Source organism: Bidens hawaiensis, unplaced genomic scaffold, assembly GCF_021521415.1.
Source record: "Bidens hawaiensis isolate Kalapana, Puna unplaced genomic scaffold, B.hawaiensis_p1.1 tig00024654_1, whole genome shotgun sequence".
Classification (NCBI taxonomy): Eukaryota; Viridiplantae; Streptophyta; class Magnoliopsida; order Asterales; family Asteraceae; genus Bidens; species Bidens hawaiensis.
In genome coordinates this window covers 167,057-192,166 of record NW_027493903.1, presented here as the reverse complement: position 1 = coordinate 192,166, position 25,110 = coordinate 167,057, and positions in this window count along the sequence as shown.

Here is a 25,110-nt window from a genome sequence, read left to right as displayed (position 1 = left end):
ACTACTTACTCTACGTTCTTATTGGTGCTAAAAGAGAATGGCTACTTTGAAAATGAGAACCTAACTACTGAAGAATTCATCAATAAGTTAGAAGAACGAGAGTATGATATGAAATGCCAAAATTCGTTAAAGGATAGCCAAGATCATACCTTGTATGGCGGATCTCTTCCAGCCAGTGGCAATAGCTGTTCTGTTCCGATTACCGCCTTCTACACATAAAATGATGCTGAAGGAATTCAAGGTGGTAATAAGATACCTAATGTATGCTTCATGGTCAACTGCGGGTGCTAGCTCGTGAAGTTCACCACCAAACGTGAACATGAAGGAAGCAGAGCAACAATTTGCTTCCATGTGAGCATTCATGACTTCCTATGAATAGTTGGTGGGGAGTAAAATCGCTACCAGTGAATTAACTAAAGAAAGATTATGATCAGATAGAACCGGATGACTTGGAATTGGTGGATCTTAAGTGGAGCATGGCTATGATAGTCCGTAACGCAAAGAGGTTCATGCAAAGAACCGGGAAAGACCTACCCACGTTGAACAAATGGGTTGGTTTTGATAAACTTAAGGTAAAGTGCTACAACTGCCAAGAGTTTGGTCACTTCGCAAAGGAGTGTGACAAACCTAAGAAGGAGTACACCGGTCCCGGAACTCAAGACAGAAACTTAGGCAAAAGTTCAATTGTGTCTGAAAAGAAGCCGGAACAATCTGAGGGGGATTAGGTGAAGACTAGTAGTTCACAAGCACTGATTGTGAATGATGGGATTGACTGGTCATAGAAACTTATGGGAAACCAAGCAAACATGGTAGTGTTTGAAATTACTAAGCAGCTTCAAGATTTATGTGGTGATAACTTACGTGATGAGAGCGAATCTTCAGAATCCGAGACTAAATTGATGATTCATGTGTTCTCAAACAAAATCCTTTGCCTCCATGGCAAAGATTAAGGAGGTTTGTACTAACTCAAGTTTTAATGTATCTATGAATGAAGGTCATCAAACGATTACTTCTGTTGTGAGCACTAAGTGTGATCAGTGTGGTGAACTTAAGTGCAAACTTGAGTCTGCTTTACACCACAACGATCAACTAGTGAATGAACTCACTATGCTTCGCGAATGCCATAGACAAGCATCTAAATCGTTAGATCAATCATCTTTGAAAATCAAAAACTTGTCTGTGAGCAACCATGATTTGAAATCAGAAGTCAATTGTAAACTGGTTATTATCGAACAACACTTTCAAGAAATCCTAAAACTTAGGACATGTGTCACTAAACTTGAGAATGAAATCTTAGAGTTAAAAAAACAATATTAGCATGTTTAAAGATTCTTCATTCCTTATAAATGAGATTATTGAAGTTAATAATTCTCATCAGAAGAATGGGAAAGCTGGTTTGGGATTTGTTGAAATTCCACCTCCATTCAAGAATGATTATTCTTGTATTCATGAGATAGTTAAAACCAAACATGTTGAATCTGATCCTACATCAGAAACAAAATCAACTGTCTCAGAAAAACAAGAAAATGTTGAGGTGAAAGTGAAAACTGTTGTTTCTGATAAACCAGTTCTTGCAAAAGTTCATATTCAGAGCAATTCGGTGTTTACCGAAAATGAGATCGAGGGATCTATTAAAGAACTGGATGAACCAAATGTGATTTGTAAAAATGAGAACACTGCTGTTGAAAATCTCATTCTGTGTGAACCAAAAGATTTTGAAGATGCGGTTTATGGTTCACAATCTTCAAACAGTTCTAAAACTGAAACCGAAACTCATACTAAAGTCAACATATCAGAAAAACCTAAAATTTTCTGATGAGGATTTAATGAAATTCATTAATCCTTCGAAAGATATTAAGTTAAATCAAGGACGGATTTACAAGCTTTAGGGATTGATTAAAGTATTTTCAGACAAAGAAATCCCGTTGAGTTTGGTAAAATCGGAATTGGTAGAAAGTGTGTTCAACGATGAAACATCTATGGTGACTTGGCTTGAGGATACTTTCAAGAAATCAAAATTAATTAAACCTCAAGATAAACAGAATTAAACACTTTCAAGCCTATAAAATTTGTAAATTCATCAGGATTGGAAAATGTTTCTAACACGACCAATCTTGAATTTTATAAAAATAAAAAGGGTATTAAGAATATTGCTTCAAACTCAGTTCCTGTTGTGACACCAAAGGTTGTTTCAGCTTAACTTGAACCTTCTTTCTCATGTTTCGCCACAAAAAGTAGTTGACACTCGTTTATGTTTTATATGTGGTGAACATGGTCACATTGCCAAGAAGTGTGGGGCAAAGGTATCAAATCTTAAACATGTGGCTAAGGATCCAACTCCTCAAGTTAACATGAAACAACAACAACAACCATTGAAGTCACAAATTGATGAGTCTTCCTTGAAAAGTTATTCGAGTAGATGAACGTAATGTATCTGACAAACCATTTGATATTGCTCAACCAATTTGTAAAAATACCAATTCAGGAGTTATTCGGGACGGGTATTTGAAAAGAAAGTCAAAGCACCACCAAATAGCTGCCAAGACCTGGAATACGACTAGGAAGATCAATAGAACCTAAACATAACTATGAACTAGCTGGCTAGTCTCATTGATTGGCTTGTTCAAGGCATGGCACCAAATGAGAAGGAGCGCTTCCACAGCAAGGACTCTTCACACAAGATGGTCGAGCTGACCCAAGGGATCAATAAACAGTGACTTCTTCCTTGCCCTCAATTCTCATTCTGGAACAACAAGAAGATGGCGTATTAAAAGACCACCGAATGACTTTCTTTTGATACCCAAACAGTTTACCTTGTTTCTTTGGTGACCTTTCTCCGTTCCACAGCATCAATTGAGTTATTCTCATGTCCCGCAATCACAGTCGAAATCAGTTTTTAATGTGTCTTCGAAAGTCTCAAAGGGAAAGCCCAAGACTGAGGCTTGGGCTACCTTTTTGAACTATCATTCTATTCTTTGTGCAGAGTTCATCTAGGACAATTTCAGGAGACATGGATTCTTGACGGTGGATGTTCTTGGAACATTACCGGCAATCTCGATCTCTTAATAAATGTTAAACATATTCAAGGGGGATACATTGCTTTTGCGGGTAACCAAGGCGGAAAGATTACGAAGGAAGGAGAGGTTTCAAACAGTAACATTACGTTTGAAAAGGTAAATTATTGTGAAAAGGTAGATCACAACTTACTGAGCGTTTCTCAGATTTGTGATAAAAAGTATACTACCTTGTTCACCGACAAGGAATGTGTAATCCTTCAACCGGGATTCATGATTCCTGAAGACATGGTTGTCATGCGATCACCTCGATCGAATGATATTTATGTCCTAGATACGGGACTTATAGTATCTACCACACCTTCTGAGACGTGTTTTTATCTCAAAAGCAACCAAGAAAGATACGATTCTCTGGCATAGACGCATGGGACACATCCACATTCACAAAATGAATCATCTAATGGAGAATAACTTGGTGGATGGGGTGTCTCTCTAGAACTTTAAGCCAAACCATCACTGCCTTGCCTGTAAGAAAGGAAAACAGAAAAAGAAGTCTCACCCGAGTAAACTGATTAATTATATCGATACTCCACTTGAACGACTTCATATGGATCTGTTTGGTCCTGTGAATCATCCGAGTATTGCAGATGATCTCTACTATTTGGTAGTGAATGAAGACTACTCGAGGTACTCGTGGGTCTTATTTATGAGCACAAAAGACCAAACACCGGTTTTGATACAGAACTTATCACGAAGATTGAATCACTTTACAAACACAAAGTGAGACGAATTCATAGTGATAACGGTACGGAATTTAAGAACAATGTGTTTGATTTCTTTTGTATTCAATAGGGAAAATATCAGGAATTTAGTGCTCCATATGTACCGCAACAAAACGGTGTTTCGGAACGAAAGAATTGGACGTTAATCGAAGTGGCTAGAACGATGTTAGCGGATTCAAAGCTTCCCGTTCAGTTCTGGAACGAAGCTGTAAACACCGCGTGTTATACACTAAATAGAGTTCTAACGGTTAAGAAGCTCAAAAAGACAAGCTACGAGCTTCTTAATAACCGAAAGCCGAATCTAAAGTATTTTGAACCATTCGGGAGCCCATGTACGATATTAGAGAAAGATGCTAGAAAGTTTGAAGAAAAAGCATTCGATGGCTATTTTCTTGGGTACGCTTCACCCAAGAAACAAGTGTTTAATATTTCTTCAAGTTGTATGGAAGAGTGGTATAACGTTGATTTTCAAAGCTACACCACACCTCCTATCGGTAAAGAGCCTGATTGGATATTTGACTACGATTATTTATTTAACTCTTTCGTTCCATCGGTTGAGATACAAACAGGAGATTTGGTTCGTGCGTATTTGGATGATCAATTCTTTTTCAAACCAAGTTCTTCTAATTATGAAGAAATCGAAGTACTTGCTCAACCGGAAACATCACAAGATATTTCGGAATCTTTTGATGATGCTGAGTTGTTGACTCATTTTCTATACGTTTGGATGATTCTCAAGGAGTTCCCGAGGTTATTCACGTTGAAGATTCATCACAAACAGTCTCTTTAGACACAATTGAGGAAAAAAATACCAATCTTGGTGATAACGTATCGATTCTTGCAAATCCTATGTTAAGGGTCCATCAACAATTACCTAAATAATATAATAATCTGATATACTTTAATTATTTTGATCTATTATTATATAAATAATAATGATGGTCATATATAAATATATAAATCCATATATTTATTCTTACTGCCGACTTTTAGGTTATGCTCAGCATGATAAACTAGGTTATTGATACAAGTATATACACTTTGTAATATTCAAGAGATACGTAACATATTTTTCTATATATCATTGAAAGTAAATGTTCTTATATAACTTAAAAATTATGCGCGTTCATGTTATCAAATAAGTCATAGGTGTGAATTAAGCATAATAAAAATGACTATTTTATGATTTTCTTCTATGGATATCCTTTATGCTATTGGAGGGTAAACTAGATAGTCAACTCATTAAAAAGCTTAAAAAGTCCATTAAGAAAAGAATAAGAATCATAATTAGAAAGAAAATAAAGGCGATTAACCACTAAGGTTACAGTTGTGAGTGGTTTATTACATATAATTATTAGTTTATCAAAAATATCGGAAATCTTCATTTAGAAATATACATTAAAAACAAAAGGTAATTAATTTTATCAAAAAGATGGAAAACACGTTTAACTATACTATTAAAAGAAGACATATGTTCACATGGTATAAATTACGCCCTTTAGATGCAAAGTATAAGAGAAAATATACAAGTTCTCAATCTAACAAATTCCACTTCATTATCTATTTTGGTTTACTTAAAATTGTTTCATTTTTACAGTTTTGAAACAAAATGATAAAATGAAAAATATGTTATTAGTGGGAGTTGAACTCACTACCTTGCTTTTAAAATATTTGTGGCTTAGCAACTCAACTAGGATGAATTGATATTAATATTCTCTTTTACTTAATAGGTATAGATTCACAACATTTCATTTTGATTTCTCGTAAAATACAAATACAAATTATTCTTATTAATCTATATATTTCGAGAAATATGCAATTATCATCCATTCATTAATATTCATTGTGTAGTGCTTTATAGTTTATAAAATTATAATGTTCATTATATAATATATATATATATATATATATAATATTTTTTATATTTTTCACCCTTATGTTACACATAACACATTAAGCTGGACTATTAAATATAAAAAGAAAATGCCCGTACGAGAGACGTGTGTGGTGGGCAAATGGAAGATGTGGCATAAGTGGTCATTGTTCTTTCTTCTTTTATTTGAAAGTTAATTAAAACTATTTAACTTGTTCCACTAAATTGGGCTTTTAATCTAAGCACTGGCACATGCTTACCACTCATCTCATCACTGTTTTGTTTTTATTTTATTTTTTAATCACCTATTTTCAATTTCAAATTACTAACCACATTTGTGATTTTATGATTACTAAATTACAATAATGATTCATGTGCTTTACTTATAGACTAAATGCAGATTTGGTTCTTTATGTATATGTCTAATTGCATGTTAAGTTTCTCATCTTCAATAATTACGCTTGACATTCCTTATGTAGACGTTTTGCAACAAATTAGGTTCATTATACTAACTCGCCCTCCCTCTTCATCCTTCTCTTAACTATCTCCAAGACTATAGTACTATATATTATTGTTGTCTAGTGCAAACACTACAACAATTCGATTCCTTAATCCGATATGTGATAATTGTTAGTGACTGTCATATTGTTTAAATATCATTATTTTTTATAGTTGTCATAGTTTGATAGCGCACTAAAACCCACAAATGTATCATTTGATGGGATCTAAGCTTACGCTCACTTGTTTCTAGTGATGGTATATTGGAAAGATTTGCATTGGTGTTTTATTCTAACAAAGGAGAAACTTAAAATCAGTTTTGTTTAAGGTAAAACAACGGGTCGAGGCGAAGATTGAGAACGTAGTAGTTTGGTCTGAAAATCCAGGTGTTGGGAGTCAAGAACGCTTTATATTACCTAATCAAAGTAGTACTTATAAACACAAGCAAAACATGCCCGACAATGATGATGTTTTTAAACAGTAACTGTAACTTTGGCCTCTCCTAAGGCTACCTGTTGTAGCCCGCTAACGCATGGCGCGAGCCACATAGATGGCGCACACCATAACGACCTGCAGCAAGCGGACCCTCGCAAGCCAGGTCGTGCCCTGCAAAGAGCCGTTGGCGCGTGGGGAAATCGTGATTTGACCGTTAGAGGCCTACAAAAAAAACCATTCGTTGAAACCACCATTCGTCCAAACCAAAAAAGGCTTGGGTGGCTTCAACGGACTTCAACAAGTGTATATCCAGCATCCAGCCAGCACTGTATACACAATATTACAGGATAAATGTTGTGAATGGATTCAACGACAACACAGTGTAAAGTTCAAGTTCAGTGGTCCTCTGTAGAAATTGTGACATTTGTCATTTTTGGTTCGATTTGTATTTGTTTTCGTATTGTAAACCTGACCCATTTTGTTTTTTTGGATATTAATAAATTAATGATTTTTATGTTGTAATCATGTCTCTAACGACGTTTAAAATACTTATTTTGTGCTCAAAACAACCTAAAACGAACTACATGACTAAAATTGCCAAAAAAAAAACCAAAGTTTGTGTAACAATCTTTAATTTTCAAACCCGAAAACTCAATCCATTTATATTTTTGGATCCTCTTTTAATATCTTAACTTGATCGTTAACCTTATTTTACGTATTTTATACTTAAGTCATAGTCTGGGGGGTTAAAAATGTCAATTTCTAAGCTTTCTGTGAAAACTTGTTATTTGCGTACTCGTGTGATCAAATTTAATAAATTTCTCATTCATTCATTCATTCATTCATTATTATTATTATTATTATTATTATTATTGAATCAAAAATTATTTATTTAAAGTTATTAACATTATTTTCATATGTGCAAATACTTGAATATATATATTCATTTCATTAATTTCATGTGTAATCGTTAATTTGACATGTTGAACAGGGTATGCCTAGATAAATATTTTAACATGTTACATAAATAATAATGGTCATCTTAAATTATTTTTTATCCTAAGTATTCACTTGACACCTTTTATTAATAGAAACACATCTTTCTAGCATATTTCAAACACAATTTTCTCTTCAAGACTTACATACTTAACTCCATTCTAATAAAAATATAAATACCCTTCATTTTCATCATATTTCCTTTGCTCATTCATCTCTTCTTCTCTCTCTAAAACATTTCTCAAAGTAAGGTTTAAATTTATGTTCTTCATCTTTATCATATTTTCCTTGTTCTCTCTCTTTTTTTTTTGTTTATAATGGTTCAAAAACCATCATCTAATCATGTCAAGGATCCCACATTATCTGTACACCATGGTGTATGTTGTGGAGGATACGAAGAACTAAAAGTTGGAAGATGATCTTCAATGGTCACATCTTCACAAGTTCTTACATTCTTGAACTTTTTGTTCTGTTAAATATATTTTAATTTGTGAACCATAAGGATTTTGATGTATGACCAAAACATAATGTATTTATCATACCACAAGTGGTTCATAATTTTCTTTATCGTAATCTATTACAAAGCATCATGAACATTATTATTTACAATGTTCTAGATTTGATAGCAAAATTATTCGACAAAGGTTGAGAAACAACTTGGTCATAACAAACTAGAACGATGCAAAGACAAATCATATAACTAAATTTATTGAGTTATGGTTCTAAAAACTATTTATTTGTATTTTTGTTCTTTCTTATGGCTTCACAATCATTAGTTAAAAATTAGTGCGCAGATATGCACCTTTTTAGAAGAATGACTGTTTTAGCCAATCTCGGGTCCGAATCTGACCAAACTTTCCAAATGAAAGTTGTTCCTAACACAGTGATTTAGTTGACTGAAGTTTTTTTATAATTTCTAGGAATTGTTTCATATTTTTTAATAATTTATCTATCTTGGATAAGCAAGATGCCCGATTATGTTATCATTTTTATTTTCCTTTTTCAAGTAAAAGTTATCATATCATAATCATACTATAATCCTTAGTTAATTATTTGTCAAACACAAAACAAAATTAGACTTATTACTTTTATTTAGAGCTTACACGTTAGGTCATTCACACGCTTAAGCAAGATCTTAATCTTTTAACCCACCAAATTCAAGGTGAGTTTACATACCCCTTTTTCATCTTTTATATACTTTGGGGGTAGCATGTATACCCTATGTATTATTCGAGTTTTATTACCACATCTATTCAAAACAAAATTCAATTTATGTTTATGTGTGATTATTCCATGTTCTATGATTATCCTCCATGTGCTTAAGTGCTTGTTTTATTGTTTAGTGGTTTGGTATCTCATCCTCATCTATTCTCATCTAGTATGATCATACATTTATCTAAGTACATTGATTTTGTATCAATAGGAACGGTCTATATATATTTAATTGTTTATACTTTCATAAGAATTGCAATACTTATCACTGACATATGAATTGTGATTTTTATCTATATATATCTAAACTTAAACTTATGTGTTCTCACCAACATTCATGTTGACAAACTTTATTTCTATACACGCTACAGGTTCAAGTATTTGATGTTATCAAGATTGAAGATAGTTAGTTTGACTTATGATTTTTATTCAAAATACAAAAGTATGATGCAATTGATTCGATTATTTTAATTGTATACTTGTTTAAATGTTAATGAATTAAATAATTATTGTCAATTTAATTAGTGTGTTTTGAGCTACTATCTGATCAATGCATTACGCCTCGGCATGTTACGCCGCCTTTGGTCAGGGTGTGACAGTTTGGCAGAGAACTCCCACCTCACGTGGCTCGTAGGGTTGCCCTCAGCCTGCTACGTGGTGAGGCCCACAGTTCGTTTAAGCAAAATCAGTTATTTTTAACGTTTTTGGTTTGTTTAAGCTCGTTTAAAGCCTGAACTCGTGTAGTAACCATCCAAACCAACAAAGACTCAACCCATAATTATGAAAGAACCCTCCAAGCATGTTTTTATCAATGACTATAATTTATTTAAGTCGAAAATCATTTAAACAAAAGCATCAAAGTGTACCAGTTTATCCACCGGACAAAGCTTTTATCCAATCCTTCAAACCCTAATCTTTCCCCATAACTACCCACCTAGTCTCAACCATTTCTCTTACTCATCTTTATCTTTCTCTCCCAAATTCTTTGAACTTGCAAGTTGTTTTAGCTAGTTCTGTTTAAGTTTGACTTTAAAAGTCAACGGGGCTGATTTTTGCATTTCAATCCTTTTCAGAAATATATTTTTGATATTTTCAGTTGTTCTAAATTATCTTATGTTAAGAAAACCATTTTCATATTTAATTAAGCTTTTGGGCATTCAAACTCATATTTATGCATTTTCCGGCCTGTTTGGTAGTTTTTAGGAAGTTTACTCACTTAACTTTCTTGTTTGAGTTTAGATCTGGAAATTTTACTTTATTAAATTTCTATGATTTTGGATGTGTGGTAACCATCCTCGGTCTCATATTGAGTCAAGGACCGAACCAAAACCGAACACTCGTTTAAACACTTTAATTAACTCTTAAGCAACCATATTGCATGAAATATTCTAGATTTGAGTTTTCCTTTATATTTAGTTATATGGTGTTAGACATGTAGTAGCCATCCTCGGTTTCATACCGAGTCAAGGACCGAACCAAATCGAACACTCGTTTAAGCACTTTAACTAACTTTTAAGCGACCATGTTGCATCAAACACTTTAGATCTAAGTTGTTCTTTATATTTTAGTTATTATATGGTTGTTATGGAAGTGTAGAACAAATCTTGGCTTGAACTCATTTTTGGGTAAAAACCGAGTAAAACCAAACACTTGTTTTAACAAATTAGTCAATGTTTAAACCATCAAAAGTTCAACATATCTTTTTAGTTATGTTTTACTTTATATTTCTCATATTAATTAAGATTTTGGAAGTGTTGGAACAAACCTTGGCTTAAACCAAGTTTTCAGGTAAAAACCGAGTAAAAGTCGAACTACTCGTCTTAACGAGCTAGTCACCATTCAAACCACCAAAAATCTTTCCTAACCTTTTTAACTTATGCTTCACTTTAAATTATTTATATTTCTAAGATTATGGTATGTCGGAATCAAACTTGGTATAAATTATTTATATTTCTAAAACTTGTTTAAGATACTAATTTTATTGAAGTAATTCATATATTTAAATAGTCTGGTAAGTTGGATTAGGATTTGGTATTTTATCAAGTCCAGAACCGACTAAACCTAACAAACCGTTAAAAGTCGGATCTTGATGCTTACATTAGCGGGATCGTGTACATTAGCACTAAACCAACTCCTCTATGTAAAACTTAACAAAGGTTGAGTAAACTAAACATCAAAGACCCGGTTTCATGTAAAACTTATTTTATTTTATGCATACTTTATTAATCACATTTTGTAAAATACAACTTAAATTCCTGAAAACCCAAGTCTTGTTTTTATGAACTAGTTTACCATTTATATTCCATCTTCAAGACTCTATATTAACTAAGGATCTTTCAATCTAGGACGCGCAGGTTAAATGGTTGGGCTCGCTTTCTTGAAGTTTTTATTCTAGGTATTTCTTCATCAACGTCACTTTGTCCAAGTGAGTAATTTCATCCCCGTTTCCGCTTTTATACTTTGGGGTAGCTAGCATACTTACTCAAACAAAATGATTTAAGACTTGAATTCTCAAACCGCAAACTCTAGTTTATGTGTTACTTAGAACATTTGCTCGATTGCGTGTTATATGCCTCATATGATTAATCACTAAATGTGTGATAATAATACTAATAAAGGGATTAAAAGTTTTATAAAAGTTTACAAAAATTTTAAATGAATTTCAACTTGTATATTTAAGATTTCAGTACGTCGAGTGATGTTTCGGAAATAATATCCATAAATTTAAATTATTAAATCTAGACATATGTCCATTTGAGTAAGTTAAAATAAACAACTCAGACTATTACTTCTTATATTAAATCATATTCATTTCATTTTTGTAACATTAGCTACACCAAAGTACTAACAACAATAACAACAACAAAAGAAACTTTTACATATATCTCATCCTTAAGCCTCTTAATAGCTTCGATATGTTTGCCTTTGCACGGACTCACTTTGGTTTAAATTGGGGATATATGTAATTATTGTTGTTAGAAAGGGGATATATGCAAATAAGTCTTTAACTAGTTCATTAAGGGTAAAATGGTCATTTTTTGTTAATTTTAATAAAATGGGGAAGTATGTAATATATGTGGTTTAGAGAGGGAAAATATGTAATTGATTTTTAAAGGTTGGGTAAATATGTAATACGGAAACTTAGGGAGGAAAATGCCCCTTTTTATTATAACTTACAGATATTGAATAAATAAATTCTACGTGGGACTTTATTGTACAAAGCTTGGTTGTAAAACATAGAAATGGTTTCTAGATTGGTCTTTCAGGTGTGTTGTAGATCCGAAGACAATGGTGTGTGGTAGCTTTTTGGGCACCTAAGTGTGTTTTTAGGTGGTCCTAAACTACGTGTATGAATTCTAAAGCAACATTCCACTTATTTTCCCCCCTAATTAATAAACTTTTGTTTGAAAGGAATCATATCTACCATTTGCTTCATCTTGGAATTCCAAAATTAAATATTTAATTAGGTTGTAGATTCATCAAGATGCTTTGTTTATTCATATCAAAATTTACATCAGAGTTAAGATATAGCGTGTATTTGAATAATAAAAATTAGATCACTCTAGAAAGAGGTTAGGGTTTGAGACTTGTGATTGGTGAAATTTAAAAAGATGTTTGAAGTTTGAAATGATAACTGATAAGCACAGTGTATAATCTTTCGCTATCTCGAATGACTCTCTAATTATTTGATGTTTGGTGTTACATGACTTTAATGAAAGATAATAACGGAATACATTGAATGCATCATTCCATTTATATAGCTGGAGAACGCTAGGTTACATACAAAATATATCTAGGGTTACTAATATCCTGCGTGCTTTACCCCTTTAACCGTCTTCCCTACTCAACCTTTTTTCTTCTTTATCCAACATATGGTGTTAACCTTCTTGATTAGTTAGACTCGCATGGGCTCAAGCCATTAATGCTTCTGGAACTGAAGAATCATTGACTTAAACTTTGTCGAGGTAGTTGGGCTCATTTAATGTTCTTGATTGATTAAGGGGCTACATTGCTTTCTTGCCTAATCCTGATGATCACACCTTTTAGTTAATGATATGCCCTTTTCGTTGCCTTTTCCTTAACCGGCTAATTTGTTTTATCATGGGGAAGATTTAGCAGATTCTCATGAAATGGGCTTCTCCTTCTCCTTTAAATGGGTATGAGCTCCATTATCCAGGTAGGCTTTTCAAGTCCCTCAATCCCTTTGTTCTTATTATTTATAGTAGGGGTACGACACTTACATGTTACATCATTGTCATTTACTTATTTATCGCAGTTGGCAATCTGGTCCAATGACATGGGGGTGATGATTAATACTTTGAATCTTAGGGTCTCAAGGTCGAAATCTGACTCAAGAGGGTTTTCCTAAAGTGATGGGTTTTCTCCTTTATGGTGTTTTTGGGTGAGTTAGATATGGAGCTTCAAAATCAGTATAGATGGTTGATATTTTGTTTTAGGAAGGCTAATCCGGGTATGGTTGTGGTTCCAAACGCTGTTAACTTTTTTTTATTTTTTTTACCTATTTACCCCTTGCTTATTCAATCATTTTTCCCTTGGGCATGGTTGAGGATGAGAGGATTAGGCATGATTTGATAGACCTAAACCTCTCCGAGGACATGGTTGAGGATAGGAATTCGTGGAGAAGTAAAATTAAAGTTAAGGATTTTTAGAGAGAATTGAATACCTTAGGGCTTAGACTTAACTTATTTAGGTCACATACCATAATGGTATTTCCCTTACATATATTATTATTATTATTATTATTAGCTTTTATATAGCTGTTAAACTGTGATCTTATTATTAATATTATTATAATTAGTAGTAGTTTTTATATAACTGTTAAACTTTGATTTCCTTTATTTTGCTTCATACACATGTACTTAGAGCCGAGGGTCTCTCTGGAAGCCACCTCTTTATTCCTTTGGATAGAGGTACGGTGTGCCTACATCCCACCCTCCCCAGACCCTACTTATAGCTTTGCTGTCGGTGAGATTTTACTGGGCATGATTGATTGATTGATTATTCAATCATTTTTCCCTTGCGGCAATTGGATTTTGAATTTTAGAATCTTCACGTGACTCCCTATGATGTCCCAGGTTTCATTTATGTGGTCGGGAGCAACCACATGCCATAACCGCCGCATGACCTCTTTTCTTCGTTTCCTTCCTAGCCATTTTGTTTCTTCAAAGAGCCGCCTTTTAATTTTAGGGTTTGCATCTTGCTTTCTCATATGCTGTTTTTCGGTCAGTTTTTTTTTCGATTAGTGTCATTTTTTTTTCTTTACCATGAGTAATGAGGATTTGGCCACCGTTACATTAACCCTGACCATGAAAAAAAATGCCGACCTTTTGTTCGAAATATCGCATTAATCTTGCTCTAAACCCAATTTTAAATCATTTCTTTTTTAAAACTCGATAGAAAATAGAGTGGGTGTATATATCACTAGCATATTCTTAGATAGGATTGTTAGAGCATTCCCAACTTCTCCCCTAAAATGATGTGTGAGGGTTTTGCAAATAGGGTGGGGGCTATGAGTTGTTGTGAATGTAAATTATAAGATGGAGAGAGAAATGTAGTAATTTTTTGTAAATTTGAGGAGACTTAGTGTTCTGTTGAATTGGTTGTGAATAAAGGAGAGAGAAAACTGTAATAAAAAGATATAAAAAATATTATTTAATTGAACTGGTGAGAAATGTAGTGATTTTTAGTGTAATTATAGAGATAGAGATAAGAGACCTGTCGGAAATGCTTTTGAGCATTCTCAACCTATTCCCTAAAAAATATGTGATGGAAATTTGCAAATTATATGGTATTGTTATAAGTGGTTTTGAGTAGAGAAGAGAGAAATATTATGCAAAAAAGTTAAATTTGGGGTTTCACTATTCACACCGTATATTATTTTAATATTTCTGAAAGTGATTGTGAGTGAAGGAGAGATAAATGATAATGATAAAAATATAAAAATTTATTATTTAATTTAAAAGAATAGAGAAACTATATTGACTTTTAGTGTAATTATGTGATATATATGGGCTACTAGGTTATATGTCCGTGTGATATACGAGTTGAAAAAACAAATCTTTTTTCAATTCAATATATATATATATATATATATATATATATTAAGAAAATAAAATATAAGAAAAGTTGATGTACATTTGAAGGGAATGATTTAAATTTTGTATGTTTATTTAGCAATAAATGTTGACAATAAATGCTGACGTTTCTTTACTTGATTTATAGATCATCAACATATATTTTATATTAAAATAAAAACAACGAAGCATGCATAAAATTAAGCTGATTACATATTCATATTCACTATTGAATATTTAATCGTGTAAAGTCATCAATTTGATTCATTAGAGATCAAACATAACCTAATTCAACCCATTTGATTTCCATGATACTATAAACCAAACAATGTAAACTCACGTTAAGATGGAGCATGCAAATTTATTTATGAGCAAGACGTAAGCTTTACATACAAGATTTAAAATGAGGATTTTGAACACTATCTAATTAATGGAGTCGAACTCAACTTTTGATAAATTCATTTACCTGTTATAAACTCAAAAGTTCATGCAAAATGAGAGATGAAACTCATTCCTCAGAGTGTGCACGGGTCAAGCGGACTAAAGTCACTTGAAGTGTATTTAAAATGCTTAAAACCTTGTAAGTCCCTATATTATAGTCTAAGAACTATTTTACTTTTAAACAAAAATAGTTAGAAATCCAGATATGTGCCTCTTAAACTAAGTAATCTAAGTAATCGTTTTATTTTAACTCTTTTTATATTTCCCTTTTGTTTTATTATACGCTATACTATAGGGATGTTTAGGATTTTTTATTTCACCAACTTATTAACTTTTTGAAAAAGAATAATGTGTTTGGGATTGCTTTTGATGTGAGAGGGTAAAGTTAATAAGTAACTCTTATATAACTTATTAACTTATATTAAAAAGTTACAAGGATGTAAAATAAGGAATCCCAAACATCCCCTAAATCATTTTATTTAGAAAAAGTATCATCATAGAAATCGTATAACTTATTGTAATCCTATTTAATATACTAGTTATTAAATTAAAGTAATAAACTATGGACAGGTTGTTTTAGAAGAACAATTTGAACAAAAACTGACCATCATAAAAGCAAAAAAAATCAATTCCACATGTTTCAACCAGAAAATACAATATACGCGTCGCGCATATAATATTTGTGTTGCGGCGTAACACAATTTCGTTGTCATTAGAGGTTTTTATAAACGTTAATGATTGTCAAAAAAATAAAAAGAAAGAAAAGAAAAAAAACAGTAAGAACTAAGAAAAAGTAGGAGTGTAGTAAAGTGTCCTCAACTGCTTCCAATCCGTCGCCTACCATCAAGCGCAATAGATCCTCATTTATCGCTATGGCCTGAAAATTTTGGTTTCAACTTGTCCGTACTAATTGTTGTAAGTTGTAGCCTTCAGATCTAAGCAACTAGATTAGCATAAAATTGACTTGTATGAACCATTAATTTAGTTTTACCTTTGCTGACAAAATCTGATCCAAAGTCAAATGCCCTTTTGACCCGTATTAGCTTTAACCCAATTAAAAATTGCCTCGTAATCAAAACTTTCCGATACCTGTAGTTTGACCTACCTAGTTAAACTACAAATTCTCTAAAATACCCTTGAACCAATTTACACGATTTGAATCTGTTGGTACATAAACGTCTATTGCTACCGTCAAGCGCAATAGATCCTCATTTATCGCTATGGCCTGAAAATTTTGGTTTCAACTTGTCCGTACTAATTGTTGTAAGTTGTAGCCTTCAGATCTAAGCAACTAGATTAGCATAAAATTGACTTGTATGAACCATTAATTTAGTTTTACCTTTGCTGACAAAATCTGATCCAAAGTCAAATGCCCTTTTGACCCGTATTAGCTTTAACCCAATTAAAAATTGCCTCGTAATCAAAACTTTCCGATACCTGTAGTTTGACCTACCTAGTTAAACTACAAATTCTCTAAAATACCCTTGAACCAATTTACACGATTTGAATCTGTTGGTACATAAACGTCTATTGCTACCGTCAAGCGCAATAGATCCTCATTTATCGCTATGGCCTGAAAATTTTGGTTTCAACTTGTCCGTACTAATTGTTGTAAGTTGTAGCCTTCAGATCTAAGCAACTAGATTAGCATAAAATTGACTTGTATGAACCATTAATTTAGTTTTACCTTTGCTGACAAAATCTGATCCAAAGTCAAATGCCCTTTTGACCCGTATTAGCTTTAACCCAATTAAAAATTGCCTCGTAATCAAAACTTTCCGATACCTGTAGTTTGACCTACCTAGTTAAACTACAAATTCTCTAAAATACCCTTGAACCAATTTACACGATTTGAATCTGTTGGTACATAAACGTCTATTGCTAGGGTCTTGTATGTATTAAATTTGATTGTTAATGTCTTTTCGTAAGTACCCAACACATAAGTACCTTATGGACCGCATAAGTTATGCAGCGCATAACTTATGTGCTGCATAACATATGCGCTCAAAAGTGATTTTTCCAAATTTATAAATACCTTAGACTTATGCGTTTTAGAGAGATAGTTTTGGAGACTTGAGAGAGAACATTGTTTTTTGACATTGTCAAATCTTGTTGTATTTGATCTTTGACGTTAATATAATTGGAGATCATAGTTTCTTGTGTGTTTTTAAACTTCAATAGGTTCCACACTTTGAAGTATGAGTAGATAAATCTTATCGTCGATCCTACGTCAGCACGCATCACCGACACTATCAAGTGGTATCAGAGCATTGGGCTCATTATCTGCTTGGAAACTGCAAGATACTTCGTGTTTAGAAGACTTTTCATCCTAAAATTTTTCCAAATTTTCACAAGATGCTCTCTAAGTATCTGTGATAAACCCTACAAAATTTCAGCTCATTTCATCAAGGATTTCATCTTCAAAATGTCAAAATTGTTCAAAAACAACTTAAGCAGTGCATAACTAAGCTGACGCATAAATTGACTTATACGTTGACCTTTGTTGACTTGAAGGACTTATACGCTGATCAAACTTATAGAGACTCTAGAACTTATATGTTGACCTTTGTTAGCTTGAAGGACTTATACGCTGATCAAACTTATACGGACCCCAGAACTTATACGTTGACTTTGAAACTTATCCGTTGACTAGTCAAATCATGGAGAATTTGAACGCTTTTGTATCTTAACCTTCCATGTTACTTCAAAATTTGAACCTCGAGAATGAGATGGGAACACCAAACAAGTCACCCAAGTTGTTGAGGATGGAAGATTATCCATCATGGGCAGACAAGTTTGAAACATACATTCAAGCTCTGAACTACGAGACATGGATAGCCGTGGATGAGGAATATATTATTCCCAAGAATGAAAACGGAAGCAACTACCGTCTATCTAAAATTGATGAAAAGGCTAAGGCTCTATTTTTAAGGGAAAAGAAGATGTCAAACTTGTTCCAGCAAGCGATTAAGGCTGAGATTTTACAACTGCTTCAGCACAATGGTTCATGTTACTCGATTTAGCAAGCTTTGTTGAATAATGATAGAGGAAATCCTATATGAGGAAGAGTAAGATGACTCTCCTTAAGAAAGAGTTTGATATCTTCACGATGGTGAAGGGTGAATCGTTCGCACAACTCCTTGAACGATACTGTCACCTCATGAATGAAATGAAACTATTTGAGATTGATAAACCAGAATACGAATTCATTGACAAACTTGTTGATGCACTCCAGAAGAGTGAGGAACTTATGTCATGATACAATAGTCAAATCCTGTTGCCTATGCACGTCTTAACCTTGCCCAATTCATTGAGAAGTTAGAGGCTCAAGAGCTGGAGCTTAAAAAGAAACAAAAGACGAAGAGCTCTGTCGTACCACAGGATATTGGGCTGTATTATAAAAGTTCTCAATCTGTGGTTACTCCAAGTCCCAAATTCAGACTGCATATTGAACTGAGAACTGAAGAAATGCCTTTATTGGAAATTAACCCGCCATTCCTCAATATAGCAGTAGCTATATAGGCATAGTGCCAACCGACCAATCATCTTCTCATATTAGCCCTCAAATTCAAAATCCAGATGTACTGCAATGCAACATTGCAGTCAACATAAAGAATTCAAATGGGTTAATTTCCGAGAACGTAAAGGAACACATTACCTTCTTAGGGTTAGTATTGGAATCCTATGAATGTTTGATAGCACGCAGGATTGGAATTACAATATGACTAAGGAAGACTATGACTAGATAGACCTGGAATGGAGATGATCGATATACGTTGGTGTATGGCTAGCGTAATTCGAAGAGCTCAAAGATTCAAAGAGATTACCGGGAGGAACTTTCTCGATGGGTCACCTTCAAAGCTGGGTTTTTGATAAATCTAAAGTCTGATGCTTTAGATGTAAGGTAAAGGGTCATCTCAATAAAGAGTGTACTAGTAGAGAGGTTGGTGATAATAGTGAAAATCCATTTGAACGGGATTATTATAAGCAGGCCATCTACCACAGACCAACTCAGAATTTAGTAGAACCAGCAAACAATGGAAAAAAGTCGGTTGAAGCTTCTTCATCACAATCCAAGGCTTGCCATGCATCTCAAGCTGACTAAGGGTTCAATTGGAACATTATGTTGTCCAAGATCCCATTCAACATGCTATAATACCCGAGACTACTTCTTTGTTTGACGACGATGGTGAAACTCCTGAGGATATCATTGAAGACTTGATTCAAACAGTTACTCTAAGTTCCAGTGAAGTGAATGTTTAAGAAAACACGACAAATCTTCAATAAGATGTGATTGTGTCTACCGATGTCATTCCTCGTATCGTGCCATACCATCCTGAGGAGAATATTATTGGTGACCAGAATACTGGGGTTTGAACAAGGAGTCAAATTGATCAAAGCCTCAGATGTTTCTACTCAAATGTGTCACCGCTTCGATTCTCGTTCAAGTGTTTTATCTCTCAAATTGAACCGAAGACTTATGAAGAAGCATTAATAGATGAAAGTTGGGTTAATGCTGCGCGTGAAGTATTACAGTAGTTTGAGTAACTAGGAGTGTGGAAGTTTGTGGATTTACTCGAGGACAAGAAATGTATTAATACGAAATGGGTATTCAAGTGCAAGCGAGATAAAAATGGCATAACCGCACGAAACAAAGCTAGGTTGGCCATTCTTGGGTTTAACTAATGCAAGGGAATCGATTATAATAAAGTTTATGCACCAGTTGTAAGACTAGAAGCTATTCGGATCTTTCTAGCGTTTACATCCTAGTAGGGCTTCAAAGTTTACCAGTTGGATGTCGAGTCTGCTTTTCTCAACGGGAGACTTAGTGAAGAAGTCTATGTGGGACTGAATAAGCATGATGTTCATGATTTCTATACAATTACAACTAGGATCTAGGTCAGTGATATGATTGAATAGCTACGTGAATACATTTAGTATCTAAGAGTATTTTGGCAGAGTAACAGTATATCTCAATAACAAAATACCTTCATTACTTTATAAATAGGTTATAGAGACTATATATGGAAGGTGGAGTTCAATCGTTAGACACACCGAATGAATGAACCTCCATTCGTTACAAATACTATACTAACTAACGAATGACTCTATTCGTTCTTCTCATTCGTTGTAAGTGATTAACGAATGAGGCATACATTAAGCAAATGGTCACATTCTTTATTAACTAATAACGAATGTGCCCTACTTTAAAACGAATGAGTCACATTCGTTACATACATTTACCAATAAGCCCCTATACATTATTTCTAATAAAATAATACAATATACAAAGACCAAGATGAAAAACCAATACTAACAAACTCCCCCTCGTCTCGTGTTCTTTGTTCTTCAAAATACTTTAACACTTGAATCTGCTGGTCTTCCAATCGACACAAATGTTGGGGCTAGGATTCTTGATCCTTGTGGATAAGCTATTCTTGGCGACTGTTTCTAGGAATAAAGATCCTTTATGGGTGAAGGATTCTCAACAGTTAAAGACTTGGTCAAAGCATTGAAAATTATAGACGTTGGAAGGAGTTACAACTCGTTTATAATAATGAGTAACTGTTCTAAGATTCTCTCCAGGACAATTAATGTTCTTTATGGCTAGTTATTATTCAATTATCCTTCTTGTAACTATGTATATTGAATTGTAGCTGATCACAACACACAACACATAGCATACTTAGAATCATACTAGCAAACACTTTGTACTCACGATCAGCTATAATATCACCTTTTGCAATCTTTTCAAGTTCAATATAATCGGTAGTGATAGTTTTCACTACCCGAGGTTTTTATTCCAGCGGGATACTAGTTACCAAGGGCTTTTCCTCGTATAAATCTCGGTGTTCATCTTTTGATATAGTCACTTTGATCATATTTGTCATACAAGCATCAATCCTCACATACGAATTTGGTTACTTGATCCTTAGACCGATTTTTGACCAAAACAATTTGGCGCCCACCGTGGGGCTATTGGTGCTTTAATCCAAAAAAATTCTTACCTTTATTTAATCCCTACACTCAAAGTTATCACTCAATGGCCTCTTAAGGAAAAGCTATTTCTACAACCGCTGTTTCAAGTGCTTCAGCTCAAGTATCTTTGCCACCACTACCTGTCTCTATGAAACCACAAAAGCCCATAACTGTCACTAAGAAAAAGGAGGCTGCCGTTTTCTCCGAAACAAAATCCACTACTGTCTCCCAAACGGTAACTGCTAACAATGATGTTTCTGTTTTATGCGCACAGATGAAAAACTATATGGAGCATCAGAACAAGACCAACCAGAGGATCCTTTATGAGATTGAGGAAATCAAGAGAACTAGGAAGACTACTGAAGACGCAAGTCCCATCATCCCAAAAATACTTGACTTCAGCACTCCAAATTTTCCTGGTCAAAGGTGCCCAACATCCTCTTATCCTCAACAGGGATCCTCGGATTTCTTCCAGAAAGGATACTCTACCCAGTATTCGCAAGGATCATCTATCCTTCAACAAGGATCCTCAAGTCAGCACCTAAGATCCTCCAGCCACCATTCGCAAGGATCCTCCGCCTTCCAATCTGGACCCTCAGATTTCCGTCAAGGACCCTCTACTCACCAGCCTCAAGGATCCTCTGTCTATCAACCAGGATCCTTGGGCTTCCAGACAGAATCCATCGTCCATCAGCATCCAGAATCCTACTATCTTTATGGGAAAGAACCTTTGAAGGAACCACGATCAAGGCCACTTGAGGTCCATGAAGGGGACTTCATACCTATGCAAACCACTGCTCCTGCTTGACCAACTCTTGACGCTGAAACAATGTACCCTGGACACAGCTATAGGGGGAGATCTTTTGATCACACAAGAGGTAACACTGACAATAATTTATCTTTTGGTACTAATCATGGTGGTATACAGGATACAGGAATCAATCAAAATATAGCCCGTGAGTTACAGAAGCTCAAGGACATGACATCCAGTGTACCAGGAGTCATCAAACCTATCCCCGAGTTATCTGCAGGAAGCCTTAACATATCCAGATTCACTCCACCAATTTGTGATGCTAAGATACCAAAGCGCTTCACCGCCCCTAGCATGAAGTTATATGATTGATCCACGGATCCTGAGTAACATGTAGCCTGGTGTGTGTCTAATAACCCTATAATAATGACCCTCACAACTAAGCTTTAATATTAAAACGAAATCCTAAAACCACATACAACCGGCAAGTGTACCGATCGCAAGTAGTATAGACCTAGGAAGTCCGAGTATCGAACACGTGGACACGTAAGACGCTAACGATTACTAACCCTAGACAAGACCTGCCTTAGAATAATATTATATTGATTTTTGATTTTTAATTACTTAACTGGACTAACTGGACGAACTAACAAAACTTACCAAAAATAGAAAACTTGACGGAAAACTAACTGTGTTAACTTAGGATGGAGAAAAACGTCTACCTATGTCTGAATCAAATTGTAGGCCTAACAAGCTAACGGATTGAATGATATCAAGACACCGGTCCCTAAAGATGACACGACTAATGATCGCTCGGGCTCACTGGATTACCTCTCGGTCTCACACAACAAACCCTAACTACTCAAAATCAGCTAAAACGACCTAACCGGGAAACAATTGCTAACGTGTTCTAAAGAAGGATCACCTCTCGGTCTCACCAACACTCGACCCTAATGGCAATGAATACTACACAACCAAGGATAGAGGAACAATTCAACTTAAACCAAAATAGATCAACTAGTCGCTCAAAACACCTAAACCTGACAAGAAACAAACTCGCTCTCGCGCAATTCTTATTCTAGCATGCAAAGGCAATGAGACAACCCTAACTTCCTATCACCTCTCAGTCTCAAGGAAGGTGTTTAACCGCTGTACTTAATCCAATTAATCCCGCAACAAAACCCTACGGTTGTTCCTACCGCAAACAAACCCTAAACACAAAGTCTAGAATCAAACAATGCACCGATCAATCAATACGAAACTAATCAATCAACACACGGGGTTTATGCAATGAATCACCAAAATTTCCAGCCCTTAAACACAACCTATTTCATGTCTAAATCAAACTTTACAATAGCAATTCAAGTCTATCAATCAAACAATCCATAAAACCTATCAAAACCTAACAAGAATCATCATTCCTAGGTAGAACTAACAAGATTAGCCTATGATCATAATTGGACAGCCATTAATACTAATTAAGAACATCATTAAACCCATACCAATCATCATAATAATCATTAAACGATCAATAACAATCATAAACACTTCAATCTCTAACACAATTGCAAAACAAATTAACAATTGATCAAGAAAATAAAGTTTGATGAACAAAGTAATGAACGAAAGGATATATAGATGAATTGGGGCTGTTCTTTGCTGCCAAAACCGATGGTGAACAATCCCGAGACTTGTCCTTGCCTTCCTCTTCCTTCCCTAGCAGCCAACACCTACAAACCCTAGCTTGAAAAACCTTTTTTTCTTCCTTTCCCTTCTGGCCGATCGCAGCAACTGTAGCGGTTTTTTTTGTTTTTTTTTATATTATAATATTATAATAGTATTTGGGCCTCCATGATGCATACGGGCCGGGCCTTGAGCTTTGTCTTGAACTTGTATGCATAAAAGGCTCGTAGAATGCTCGAAAAGTCCCGGTTTCTTCCTTTCTTTTACCCAAAACCTACAAGATTAATAAATGTATGTAAAACCTATCTAAAACAAGTTAAAACATATAAAATATAATATAATACGTAGATAAAACGTGCGAAAAATACGAGTGTTTTACAACACGTCATAGCCTTATACCGGGAGAGGATGGAAATCAACCTAATCCCAGAAAGGCTGAAAGAGGCTTGCTTATGCAAAGGCTTCGGCTCAATACTCACTGGATCTGCTCTCAAATGGCTGCTAAGTCTTCCTCCTTATTCAATTACCTCTTTCTCTCATTTAATCAATTTGTTTAATAGTCAATTTTCATGCAGTAGATCCTTTGAAAAATTAACTAGTGATTTATATAAAGTTGTCCAACCTTGTGGGGAACCCCTTAGACAGTTCCTTACTAGGTTTGGAAGAGAGGCCTTGGAAATTCCAAATCTGGATGTCCCAACAGCTGCTGAGGATTACAAAAGGACTCTCCATTTTACCAAGATCTTGTTATGACCCCTTGCAAGAACTTAGATGAAGTATGAAACAGAGCTTTAAGATTCATCAGGTTAGAGGAGGATCAAAGAATCAAAGATCAACTGAATACTCCGGCAAAGAGTGAAACTCAATACAAGAAACAAGGATCCTACTTCGGGAATAACGGCTCCAAACCATACTCCAAACCAAATGGCCAGAAGATCAACGTTGTGGAGGATGAAGAGGATGATGAAGATTGCCCAAGGATATCTGATTACTGCTTCTCTGTAGATATGGGAGGAGTAATGCTTGCTATTAGGAGCTTAGGTGACAAAGCGAGATGGCCGAGGAAGAATGAGAAGGCGCCTCCTCCTTGTTGGTGCATGATGCCAGTAGTTCAGTGTCGAGTGTCTGTAATCGTGTTAGTTATATTTGAGTTTTGTATGTAAGCGAAGTTGCTAACAAGTTCGCTGATATAGGCGAACTTGTTAGACAAGCGAAGTTAGTGACAACTTCGCCTGAACATACCAGGCGAAGTTGTCGTGTCTATATAAGCTGATTGTTACGGCTTAGAAAAAATAATCAAGAGTTAGAGAGTTTATTCGTGTATTCGAGTCAGAGAGTTTTGTATTCAGTG